Here is a 14149-nt window from a genome sequence, read left to right on the forward strand (position 1 = left end):
TAGTTCAGTTTTGCTACAGAACCACAGACATAGGACACACATGGTGAATGCCAATATATGAAGGTAAATTTCAAGTATCTTTTATGTTCCCCCAGGTCCAACAACCATGTTGTCACAAATGGCAGAATTTCGTCTTTGTGTGGCTGAGTTGCATTCTGGTTTTATGTTACAGCCACACAAAGACAAGCACAGAAAGACAAAATTCTGCATAATTTTACTCACGAGGAATTTAAAAAGTCCATCTCACAGAAGTACAGAGTAGAATAATGATTTCCAGAGGCTGGGAGTGTAAGGGTGTGGGGTGAAGGGAGGCTGGTCAGAGTCCAAAGCTGCAGTGCTTAGCAGGAGAAAGTTCTGCTGCTCCATTACACAGTAGGGGGACCCCAGTCAATAACAAAGTATTGCCTATTTCAAAAGAGCTAGAAGAGAGGATGCTAAATGGTTCACCACAAAGAAAACACAAATATTTAAGTTGATAAATCTGCTGTTTACCTTGATTTGATCATTACACAAAGTATAGCTATGTTGAAAACTTCACATTGCACCTCATAGATCTGTACAATTATTATGTCAAGTAAAATAAATGAATAACATTTTAATTAATATTTTTATAGATTACATGGTTTATTGATAATATTTTGGCTATATGGGTATAAATAAAATACATCAGTAAAATTTTTTTAGAAAGAAAATATATATGAAAGTGCAAACTATATTCCCAGGCCAATGTAAAAATAATAAGTAAAACAAACTAGCAGAAAACCACACAAGGGGATTGTTTTAAGGCTAAGAGCAACTCTGTACCCTTCATATGGCATTTATCTTCAAAATAGTTTTAAGGCTGAAACTGTTAGAATACCTAATTTGATATTACTTTTCCTTTGTCCCTATTTTTTTCCCAGCAACTTGTCCCTGAAGAACTTAAGAGGAATGGTGAAAAGACAAGTAGTAACTTGCAGGATATAAATCTTTTCTTCAGTGCAAATACTAACATTCTGAAAAAAAATGCACTACATAAAACTGAGATGATTAAAGGAGCTATTGCAAGAAGAATTTGATTTAACTCTCTTGGTCATCTTAGTTCAGAAATGAGGAATGCACCACTGTATGCCTGAAAGTATGTGACACCTGTATTTTGACAGTGCTGTATGGTAATTCTGCCCCCAATAGTACCTGTGTGTGTTACACTGGATAAATTATTTAGCTTCTCTGAGCTTCAATATCCTCATCTTTAAATAAAGAATAAGAGTTCCTACTTCATAAAGACTAGTGAGGATTAAATGCATATGAAGACTTCTGGAATTGCTATGTTCTTTCTACTAAGAGACAGGGAATTGCTTCCATATAAGTTGTGGGGGTAATGCACAGGTGTATTAGTTTACGTCTCCCTACACAGGTGACTGTCATGATGAACTGCTTCAACTCCTCCAGGGACCCTCTGAGATGCCACATCAGAACTGCCTCACCCCAGAGGGGAAACACTAGAACATGGATCATCGGACTCCCACTCCCCATTAGTTTACAGTTGCTCCTCAGTGTCCCTGGGGCAATGCAATTCTGAGATGTGCTGACTTGCCCACCGAAGAAAGCCACTGTGGAGGGAGAGAGAAAAAGAGATGCTGGAAGTGGGGCTAAGCACATGCTGGAAACTCTCAGTGAGTAGACTCAGGTGGCCACGGCCATAGTGGTAAAAGGGCCATGGGACCCTTATTCTAGGTGGAATCTCAAAACAGCTGGGGGAGAATACAAGCTCTATATTTTACCAAGTATGAGTCATTAATTCACTAAAGGGATTTTAATCAAGCACCTGCTACAGAGTATTCTGACTGTTTAAGTCCTTATTAGTTTGCAAAAAAAAAAAACAAAAAACAAACCAAGAGGTGATTCTATACTAGGATAGGTGTCTCATATATAGTACTTTTAGTGACCAGAAAGACATAACACACCATTTGTAATGTGTAGGCCTCCATTTCCATCTCAACCATTTTGTTTTGAAATTATTTTTTGTAGATTATTTATTAATTGAGGAAACATATTGCTTCAATTGTAAAATTCTGCACAACCTGGTCTTGACGATTTATTTCCATGGTTCCTATAGTTTCTGTTAAAGAGTGTTTAGCTCTACAGTCTTTTTTGTTTTTTTGGTAAGCCTTCAATTTCCTGAAGGATCCAGCTGAACAACACAGTGGTCTCTTCTACCAACATTTTTAATTTAATATTATTTTACAGTAGAATGCATTTTGGCATATTGTACACAAATGGAGCACAACTTCTCATTCCTCTGGCTAAACATGGTGCAGAGTCACTCCCGTAGTGTAATTGTACATGTATATAGGGTAATAATGTCTATCTCATTCAACCAACCTTGCCATTCTCACAACCACAGGTCTCCCCTCACTCCCTTCTACACAAACCAAAATTTCTTCATTCTTTCCTATCCCCCTGACCCACTATAGATCAGCATCCACTTATCAGAGAAAAGGGGTGTGGATGAACAGTTCTGTTTTCACTTAACATTATATTCTTTAGTCCACCCATTTACCTACAAATGCCACACTTTCATTCTTCTTTAAGGCTGAGTAATATTCCATGGTGTATAAGTACCACATTTTCTTTATCCATTCATCTTGAAGGGCATCTAGGTTGGTTCCATAGTTTAGCTATTGTGAATTGAGCTTCTATAAACATTGATGTGGCTGCATCACTGTAGTATGCTCTTTTTAAGTACTTTGGGTACAGACTGAGGAGTGGGATAGCTGGGTCAAATGGTGGGTTCATTCAAACTTTTCTGAGAGTATCTCCATACTGTTTTCCAGAGTAGTTGCATTAATTTGCAGTCCCACCAGAAATGTATGAGTATACCTCCCCCCCAACCCACATCCTCGCCAACATTTATTTTTGCTTGTATTCTTGATAATTGCCATTCTGACTGGAGTGAGATGAAATCTTAGAGTAGTTTTGATTCACGTTTCTCTAATTTCTAGGGATATTCAATTTTTTTCATATGTTTGCTGATCAGTTATATTTCTTCTTCTCTGTGGAGGGTCTGTTCAGTTCCTCAGCCCATTTATTGATTGGCTTATTTGATTATTTTAGTGTTAAATTTTTTGAGTTCTATAAATACCCTGGAGAATGGTGCTCTACCTGAGGTGTATGTGGTAAAGGCTCTCTCATAACATTATTGATTGTTTCCTTTGCTGAGAAGCAGCTTTTTAGTTTGAATCCATTCCAATTATTGATTTTTTATTTTACTTATTGCTCTTTAGAAATCTTGTTGAGGAAGTCAGATCCTAAGCCATCATGATGATTTGGACCTACTTTATTTTTTTTTCTTGAGGCACAATGTTTCTGGACTAATTCTAGGTTCTTGAAACACTTTGTGTTTTATGCAGGATAAGAGATAGGAGTTTATTTTCAATTTAGCTGCAAATGGATTTCCAGGTCTCTGAGCACCATTTGTTGAAGAAGTTTATCTTTTCTCCAATGTATGTTTTTGGTGCCTTTGTCTAGTAAGTGATAATTATATTTATGTGGGTCTGTCTCTGTATCTTCTATTCTGAACCATTGGTCTACATGTCTATTTTATTGCCTGTACCATTCCAATTTTTTTTTTTTACTATGGCTTTGTTGTATAGTTTAAGGTCTGGTCTTATGTTATCCCCTGCTTCACTCTTCTTGCTAAGATTGCTTTAGCTATTCTGGGTCTCTTATTTTTCCAAAATGAATTGAATGATTGCCTTTTAATTTCTATTTCTAGTGGAATTTTAGTTGAAATCACATTGAATCTGTGTAGCACTTTGGGTGGTATGGCCATTTTGATAATATTAATTTTGCCTATCCAAAAACATGGGAGATCTTTCCATCTTCTAAGGTCTTCTACAATTTCTTTAGGGTTCTGTAGCTTTCATTGTAGAGATTGTTTACCTCTTTTGTTGATTCCCAAGTATTTTATTTTATTTTATTTTATTGATGCGATCATGAGTGGAGATGTTTCCCTAATTTCTCTTTCAGAGATTCATCACGGATGTATTGAAAGGCATTTGATTTATGGGTGTTGATCTTATACCCTCCTATTCTTTTGAATTCATTCATTCATTCTAGGAATTTTCTGGTGGAGGTTTTTAGATCCTCTTAGAATCATGTCAACAGCCAATAATGACAGTTTGAGATCTTCTATTACATTTATATGTTGACTTTTTCTTCTTTTAATGAATGCACTCCATGAAATGAACTTTCCTCTTCGCACTGCCTTTATAGTGTCCCAGCGATTTCGATAAATTGTATCAGAGTTCTCCTGGACTTCTAAGAATTTTTCTATTTCCTTTCTGATGTCTACTATTATCCATGAGCAATTCAATAACTCATTGCTTAGACTTCAAGTGTTGGAGTAGCTTTCTTTTTAATTTTATCATTGATTTCTAATTTCATTCCATTATGGTCTGATAGAATGCAGGGCAGTATCTCTATTTTTTGTATTTGCTAAGACTTGCTTTGTGGCATAAAATATAGCCTATTTTGGGGAAGGATCCATGTGTTGCTGAGAAGAAAGTGTATTTGCTTGTTGATGGATGAAATATTGTATACATGTCTGTTAAGTCCCAATTTTTAATTGTATTATTGAGTTCTATAGTTTCTTTGCTTAATTTTATTTTGGATGATCTATCCAGTGGTGATAGAGGTGTATTAAAGCCACCCAGTATTATTCTGTTGTGGTCTATTTGGTTCTTGTATTTGAGTAGGGTTTGTTTGATATATATAAATTTCCCATTGTTTGGGGCATAGGTATTTATGATTGTTATGTCTTGTTGATGTATAAATCCCTTAAATGAAATGTTCTTTGAAGTCCACTTTATCTGACAGAGGATGGAAACCTCGCTTGTGTATGAGGTCCAGGTGAGTGGTTTGTTTTTCTCACCCTCTCATCTTCAGCCTATAGATGTCTTTTCCTATGAGATGAGTCTCATGTAGGTAACATATTGTTGCATCTTTTTTTTTCTTAATCCAATCTGTCAGTCAATATCTTTTAATTGATGAGTTTAGGCTATTCACATTCAGGGTTATTATTGAAATATGATTTGTATTCCTAGACATTTTGGTTTATTTTTTTGTTTTTAACTTAACTTAGTTTCTCCTTTGATTGGTCTTTTCTTTAGTGTAGTTCCTCCCTTTGCTGATTTTCATTATTGTTTTTCATTTCCTCCTCCTGGAATATTTTGCTGAGAATGCTCTCTATTGCAGCCTTTCTCATTGTAAATTTTTTTAACTTTTGTTTGTCATGAAAGGTTTCTGAAGCTTAGTTTTGCTGGATATAAGATTCTTGGTTGGCATCCATTTTCTTTCAGAGCTTGGTATATGTTGTTTCATGATCTCCTGGCTTTGGGGGCTTGGGTTGAAAAATTTGTTGAGATACAAATTGGTCTCCCCCTATATATGATCTGATTCCTCTCTCTTGCAGCTTTTAAGATTTTATCCTTATTCTGTATACTAGGCATTTTCATTATAATATGCCTTGTTGTAGATCTGTTGTAATTTTTGTACATCTGGTGCCCTGTAAGTCTCTTGTGTTTGATTTTCCAATTCATTCTTCATGTTTGGGAAATTTTCTGATACTATCTCATTGAAGAAATTGTGCATTCCTTTGGTTTGAAACTCTGTGCCTTCCTCTATCCTAATAGCTTTTAGATTTGGTCTTTTGATGCTATCCCATAATTCTTGGATGTTCTGCTCATGGTTTCTTACCATTTTCACTGTGTGGTCAACTTTATTTTCCAGATTGCATACTTTGTCTCCATTATCTGACATTCTGTCTTCCAAGTGATCTAGTCTGTTGGTTATTCTTTCTATTGAATTTTTTATTAGGCTTATTTTTTCTCTCATTTCAAGGATTTTTTTTCAGAATATCTATTTCTTGAAGCAATCTTCTGCTATACCTTAGGACAACAGAGAGGACCTAGAAGCAGCTGCATTTCAGAACAGGCATCCCAAAGCCAGTGTAAGGCCCACCCTTTCAGCCCCATCTCTGGAAGAGGTTGCATCCACCTTGAGACATCCCCACTGCTATCTCCAGTTACCTCTGCTATTGCTGCAAATGGATTTAGTTATTTTCTAAAGTTCTTTTCTCTATCTCTGTAGCAGAACTCTTTATCCATGTCCCTTATTATGTGATTCGGAAATACCTTACAACATAGAGGAGATGGTGTTGAATTTTATTAAATGATCTTTCCACTTTAATAATAGTAATATTTTGCTGTGCCCACTTATATACCTGCTATCTACTTCCTGTATTTGCTCCCTTATCTCTTTTTTGGTGTGATCAATGGTTGCCTGTATTTGCTCTCTCTTCTCTTTGTTGAAGTGATCCATTTTTTGCCTGCATTTGCTCATTTAGGTTTTTCTTTAATTCACAGATTATCTTAATTATGTACATTCTGAACTCCTTCTCTGACACTTCATCCAGTGCACTGTTCACGAGTTCTGTTATTGTAGTGTCCTGGTTTCTTTGCAGCACTTTTCTCCCTTGTTTTTTCATATTGTCTATGTGCCTTCCTCTCTTGCAGTGTGGATCTGAGATATGACAGTTTTTACCCTATAATCCATGTAGTATCCATGTAGATTATCTGTACCTCACCTTGGGGTTGGGCTTTCAGACCCTGCCGGTGTCCCAGGATAGATGCTACTGCAGACATAACTGGAGATATCAGTGGGGATGTCTCAAGATGGATGCAACCTCTTCCAGAGATAGGGCTGAAAGGGTGGGCCTTACACTGGCTTTGGGATGCCTGTTCTGAAATGCAGCTGCTTCTAGGCCCTGTCTGTTGCCTAAGGTATATCTACTGCATGGAGAGGGCTATGGCAATGGCTGCAGTGTTCCAAAAAGGAAGTGGGTTAGGCCTGGCTCCTAGGAGCTGGGGGTCTGCAGGCCTATGTCTTCCCTGGGCCTGGGTTCCCGTGGTCCTGGTCCATGGCCTGAGCTCCTGAGTGGTTCTGCTGGTTGGAGGAGTGAACCTAGGCCTACCCTTGGCCTGGGCTCCAACACAGGTCAGCCCATTTGCATTATTTTTGTGGAATATTTTTCTTTATAGTTTTAGCACAACTTAATTAAATTTCTAGAATTTTTCTTGCTTTTAGTAACTTCTTATACTAAGGATATTAACTTCTTTTTCTGTAGTATAAGTTATAAAAAATTATAAAAATTATCAGTTTGCTAATGTCTTTTTCCTTTTAGTGTTTTTCTCATGCAAAAATTGTTTTTAAGTTAAATGTATCCATACTTTCTCTTATTATTTTTAATTTGTATTTATAGACAGAAAAGTTGTTTTTATTCTAAAGTTACAAAAAAATTCACTCATGTTTCAAGGTAGTACCTGAAAGCTTTTGTTTTTCTTTTTTTGACTTTATAAGTCTCTGATTCATTGGAATTTAAACTAAATAGAGTGAAAAAATCATCTAATTGTGTATTTTCCATAAAGCATATTACAATATCCCATGTTAAAACCTCCTTTCTCCAGTAATTGGAAAAGATACTTTTATTATATACAGAATTTCCATAAGCAATTATTTTTAGTCTGTTTTTTTGTTATTTTTTCATTAAGTCTGTTTAAAATTCTATTCAAGGACAAAAATCAAATAATTGTAGTTATAAAAACATCAAAATATGTTCAATACTTAGCAAAGCTAGTCTTAGTCATTTCATGTTTCTTTTTTTTCCCTCCGGGCTTTCACAGTAATTTCTGACTATTTATTATTTTAATAAAATATATAACCAACATTTTTGCTCAAAACAATTTTTAGGCTTTTTTGTTATGTCTTTCAGGTGTGAAATGATATGTATCTTCTCTACACAGCTTTGTGACATCTTTTCTGGAGTATACACCCAATATTTTATCTTCATTTATGTTATTTCAAAGTGGTGTTTTCTTTTCCATAATATTTTCCATTAGGTTTTGTTTGTATATTGGCTATTGATTTTAGTATGTATGTTATAATATTCATTTATTAAGTTGTTTTTATTATAGTATTATTCTATTTTATTTGGAATACTTACATGGGATATAATCTGATCATCTGTGAATAAAGGCCTTTTTACTTCTTTCCCTACAAATTCCTTGTCCTTCGCTTTCCTGTCTGACTGTATTGGTTCGTATCTCCATCACAATCCTAAGTGGTGCTGGAGGTAAATTGCTACCTTTTTCTTGTTCCCAACATTAGTAGGCAAGCCTCTAATGTTTCCACATGAAGGAAGATGTCAGCTGTGATGGATTTAGTTATTTTCCAAAGTTCTTTGCTTGATCCCTGTAGCAGAACTGTTTATCCACACCCCTTATTATGTGATTCAGAAATGCCTTACAATATAGAGAAGATGGTGTTGAATTTTATTAAATGATCTTTCCACTTCTGTAATAATAATAATATTTTGCTGTTTCCACTTACACCCTTGCCCTGGAAACACAGAATTTCAAGACAATGATTCACTATAATATGAGATAATAGAAGTAGATAAGCCCAAATATCCCTGATGCTAGTTCACACCCAGGGGGTTTTGAGAATCATGCTGCCACACCTTTATACCAGACCACACTGTGGCTCCTGATGATGACAGCAATTATGCAAAGGCAGAGAGTGATTTGTTGCAGGAAAACTGGATCAGTTTTAAAACTTAATTTTAAATATCTACACATTTCCAAAGCAGCACTTTGTATCGTGTGGATCAGGAAAAAAATGTATTTTGGGCACAGGAAAAAAATCACAAGCAGCACATGATCCTGATTTTCATTTTCAAGACCTCTGCTCTAGCTAAGTATCTCGGAAATGAGTTGTTTTCTTCATGTCAATTTCTATTTCCCTTTTGAGTTTTCACTTTTCATTGTTCTATTGAAAATGAGATAGAAACAATGGGAAAAAATTTCTACATATTTTCATTTTCAGTCTGGGATTAGAATCACATTAACTAAGAAATGAGTTCCTGAGGTTCAAACTCTGCCTCCTCCATTCTTTAAAAAGAATAACAACACTCATTGCTCCTTGTTATTCATTTCCTTCTGTAACCAATAAAAACACATAGGCGCAGGGGTCACATTTTACCATTGACAGAGGGCATTCAAATATACCCATTGCTTAAACCTTCCTATTATCTCTAAACAGGTGTTTTTCTTCTCCTTTCCCAGCACAGGAAAAGGTTAAAGTAGAAACAGTTGGGCCACGCAGCTAGTTAGTTGCAGAGATGAGATTCAAAGATAGGTCTCCGTATTTTCTTTATTTTTCTTTTGTGCTCCTTCCTTCTCAGCAGCCAGAGATGTCTAGTAGTTTCTGTCCAAGTGTTCATACCTAATCAATGGTGGAGCCATCATTACAAAGAACATTTGCCTTTTCAGCTTTCTCTTGTGTTTGGATAAATCCCTCCACTCCATGAGTTTGTCTGAAGACAAAGATAAGTTCTCAAATAAATCAGGAAAGGCCAAATCATCATTTTCACAGTCCTATTTTCAACAAAAACATGAGGGGATGAAGGGGGTATCACCCGATCAGACAGGGTCTATGAATCTGCACTTAGTTCTGCAGTGATCTTTGATGTTGGGGAATTCATTCTAGTGCAAGAAGATAGTGCCCTGGGGAACATCCAGGTGAAGTATGGTGGCTACACTGTCCTTCAACATTGTGGCAATGGGACAGTGGTGCCCAATGTCTTATGGAAGAAGTGTGGTAAGCAGCAACGCCAAGCCAAGCTGGTCAATGTGGACTTAATGTGCCATGGAAACATGCAACTCTACTTCCTCAGTGCCGTGCCTACACCACAGTCTAATGTGAGGTAGAGTTTGGGCTTAGTGCTCAAAAAAGTTATTTAGGGACCCAGGTTCCTTCCATCTAATAATTCAGTCACTCCCTGTGTATTTCTAAGGCTGCCATAACAAAGTCCCACAAACTGTGTGGCTTAAATGATAGAAATGTATTTCCTCCCAGATAGAATAAAAGTTCAAGATCAAGATGTTCACACTGGATTGATTACTTCTTTTATTATTTTACATTTTTATTTGTTCTTTTTAGATATACATGACAATAGAGTGTATTTTGACATATCATATAAACATGGAGTAAAACTTCCTATTCTTGCGGTTGGGCATGTTGTGGAGTTACCCTGGTTAGTGTTCATTTATGAACATAGGAAAGTTATGTCACATTCATTCTACTGTCTTTCCTATTCCCATCCTCCCCCCTTTCCCTTTATTGACCTTTGTCTACTCCAAAGAACTTCTATTCTTTCCTCTCCCTCCCTTACTATGTGTTAGCATCCACATATCTAAGAGAACATTTGGTCTTTGGTTTTCACAATCTTTTCAATAAAGTAGGATTGATTATTTCTGATGCCTGTCTCCTCAACTTGTAGAAGGCCTGTTTCTTGTGCTTTTACATAGTGTATGAGTTAGGGTTTCCTAGAGGAAGTGAATCAACAGGAAGTATAATTATAAAAGGGGGACTTATTAGGTTGGCCTACATGACCAGAAACTGGATAGTCCACAATTGGCCGTCCACAGGCTGGAGAGCTGGTAGAACCAGTCATTACATAGCCCAAGAGGCTAAAGCCCAGAACAAGAGGTATCAATGGTGCTACCCTAATCCAAGACCAAAGGCTTCTGCAGAATTCTCTTTGGAAGAATAAAGAAGTGAGAGTCTGATATCTTCAGAGGATAGAAACACCACTCAAGAAGAATCATTCAGGAGGAATTGACCTTGCATCTGCTGCTGCTTCCTGTTCTTCCAACTTTTATTCCATCCAAGCCATCATCCTATTTGTTGGTGCTGCCCACACTTAGGGAGGATCTCCATTTCAGTTGGCTATCCCACATGCCAATCATTCCTAGACACACCTTCATTGATACACCAAAAATCATCTTAATCATTGTCATCACATAATCCAATCAAGTTGATAATTCAAATTAACCATTACACATAGTCTTCCATCTGTATATGTCTGTGTCCTAATCCCCTCTTCTTATAAGAACAGTCAAATTGGCTTAGGGCCTATCCTAGAAATTCAACATGAATTTTAGGTGGCACAACTTAGCCCATAAGATCATGGGACCTCAGAGTCTTCCACTGATCCTCCTATCTCAGGCTGAAGTGAGAAGTACCTCACATCACTTCTTCTCACGTTCCATTGACTAGGACTTAGTTCCATAATGTTCCACCTAACTTCAGGAAACATTAACCCCTTATAGGAACAGAGCACTCTTTCTAATTACTGCCTCTGCCACACAAAGACATTAAGCCATGCCCCCATAATAACAATGGTAATATTAGTAATGATCTCTCTCTTTAGGGAGATTCTAGTTGCCTACTTTTCTTTTTCTAAAATGGCAAGTTTTTCAGTATTTTCAAAATATTCTTTCAAAGACTTTGAATGAAGAATTTTCCAGATGCTACAAAATTGGTTTGTAGGAACCATAAAGGAATGCAGATGACACTAAGATTTCCAAAGTCTGAACAGTGTCACCAACAACTAGGGCCAAATGTCAGAGGAGAGGGTAGAATGATCAAGCTAATGCACAGACTCCCTGCTATGGGCTCACCAGGGCCTGCATATTCATATGCTGAAGTCCAAATCCTCAGTTTCTCAGGATGTGACTGTATTCAATGAGGTGATTAAGTTAAAATAAGGTGAATAAGTTGAGCTCCCATCTGACTGCCATTCTTATAAGAATTTTGGACATGCAAGGGATATCAGGATGCATGCACCCACGAAAAGCCAATGTGAAGACACAGTGAGAAGGCAGTCCTCAACAAGCTCAGCACAGAGGTCTCAAAAGAAACAAAACCTGTAATTGCTTGATTTTGAGCTTCAAGTTTCCAGAAATGTGAGGGGGGAAAATGTATCTATTGATTCAGTCAATTTGTCTGTGGTATTTTGTTATTGTAGTCTTAGAAAATTCATGCACCTTCTGTTTTAGCCTATTTTGCATTGATACAACAAAAATCCCTAAAGCTGGACACTTGATAAAGAAAATACATTTATTGATCTCACAGTTCTGGAGGCTCAAGAGCATGGTGCAGGCATCTGCTTGGCTCTGGTAGTAACCTCAAAGCAGGTGGCATCACAATTGCAGAAGAATATGTGGAAACAAGATTGAGAGGAGATCTCAGGTTGCCTATAATCCATTCTCATAGAAACTAATACAGACCCACAAGACCTGACCAACTCCAGCAGGACAGCATCGACATATTCATGAGGTAGAACCCCATGACCTAACCACCTTCCCCTGGGAATCTGAAGGGTCTGAGGTCAGAACCTGGTTCAAGTCTCTCCCTATGGCTTCAGAAATCCTTCTTCCTCCCACATTTCTTCATCTTCCCTACATGCATGTTGCTATGTCCAAACTCTCTTTTATATAAGGACACTACTCATTTTTGGAGTAAAGTTCACACTTATGACCTCAGTTGAACTTAAGGTACAGACCAAATACCCAAAGAAGGTGAAAGAAGGTCACATTCTGAGTTACTGAGGGTTAGAACTTCAGCATGTGAATTTATAGAGGGGACACAGTCGAACCCATTATACCATATTTTGCTTTTGTTCTTTCTGGTTCTGTAAATTGAGCCTCAGGATGCTTTTCCACTGAAATATACCCAATCTAATTTTTTATTTTGAGACAGGGTCTTGATAAGTGGCCCAGGCTGGCCTTAAACTTATGACCCTCAGCTTCCCAAGTCACTGGGATTACAGGAAGGTGCCACTGTACTCAGTTTATTTTTTCCTTGTTTTCTGATGACTCCCATGAATAATTTCTTCATTTTTTTTCATCATTTTAAAATCATATCAGTTTTATACAATTTTCTTAATAAAAGCTTTAAAAATGTTAGCATCCTGCACCTCCAATTAAATATACTCTCATACTTTAAATCTCCATTATATTTATATTTTTTCCTGGCACTTATCTCCTGGCTCATGCTGTAAGCTGTGTACAGTTTTCTTCTTCCCCTTAGTAGACAGTGGATGACTTCTGAATAATCTAACTCTGACCCCATCCACTGCTTGATGCTGGTCTTTAGACTTGAATAGGAAAGTGTTTGTGCACCTGACTCTTCATTAGCCAACAACTGAAGCAGCAGTCTAAATATAAATAGTTATAATTAATTTGTATTTTTGTCTTTAATTGTGGACAAAGGTACATGATACTGAGTAAATGATTTTTCGAAAATGGATTATGCTAAGAAGAGTGGGGGGCAGAGGGAATAGCTGTGTGCTGGCCCATGAATCCTGCAGATCTCACTGCCATGTCCCTCTGACCTGTAGAGTAGATCTAAGTCTGTTTTCATCTGCTGTTTCATTGCTGTGACTAAAAGACCTGATCAGAAAAATATTAGAGGAAGAAAATTTATTTGGGGGCTCACAGTTTCAGAGTTTTCACAGTTTCCTTAAACAGCAGATTCCATTCCTTGGGGCTCAAGGTGAGACTGAACATCATGGCAGAAGTGTATGGCAGAGGAAAGTGGCTCAGATGACAATCAGAAAGGAGAGAGAGAGAGAGGAGAGAGAGAGAGAGAGAGAGAGAGAGAGAGAGAGAGAGAGAGAGAGAGAGAGACTCTACTCACCAGATATAGATATATACCCCAAACTCACCCCCAAAGACCACCTCCTCCAGCCACACCCCATCACTTTAGTTACCACTCAGTCAATCCATATCACTCACACTTCACACTTTCCTTGTGGTTCTGTGATGGTCAGAAAAGATGCAGAAGCTCTGAGAAGTATTTTTATATGTTTTATTACTTAGATGCATTAAGGCACAGGAATCAGGAGATGACTGCTCTGTCAGGGGATTAATTCACTATTGGGTTAAGACTATCACAATCCCATCATTTCTCCTGGGAGCCTTCTTGCATTGCTGCACATGTGAACTTTTGGGGGACACCTCACATCAGACCATAACAAAGTCCTAGACTAGTCTGAGCATGCTACTGTGAGAAGAGGGTCGGTAGGGGTGACTTCAGCATGGAAGTGACTTTGGCGTGTTTGAGGTTCACATTGCCATGTGCAGAATGGCAGAATAAAATGACCAGGGCTATCTTGGTATGAGGATAAGAAGCCAACTGTGAATAACAGCATGAAGGAAGAGAAAGGTAGGAAGAAATAGCACTCCATTAACATAGTGGTTCT

This window comes from Urocitellus parryii, chromosome 10 (genome assembly GCF_045843805.1).
Source record: "Urocitellus parryii isolate mUroPar1 chromosome 10, mUroPar1.hap1, whole genome shotgun sequence".
Classification (NCBI taxonomy): Eukaryota; Metazoa; Chordata; class Mammalia; order Rodentia; family Sciuridae; genus Urocitellus; species Urocitellus parryii.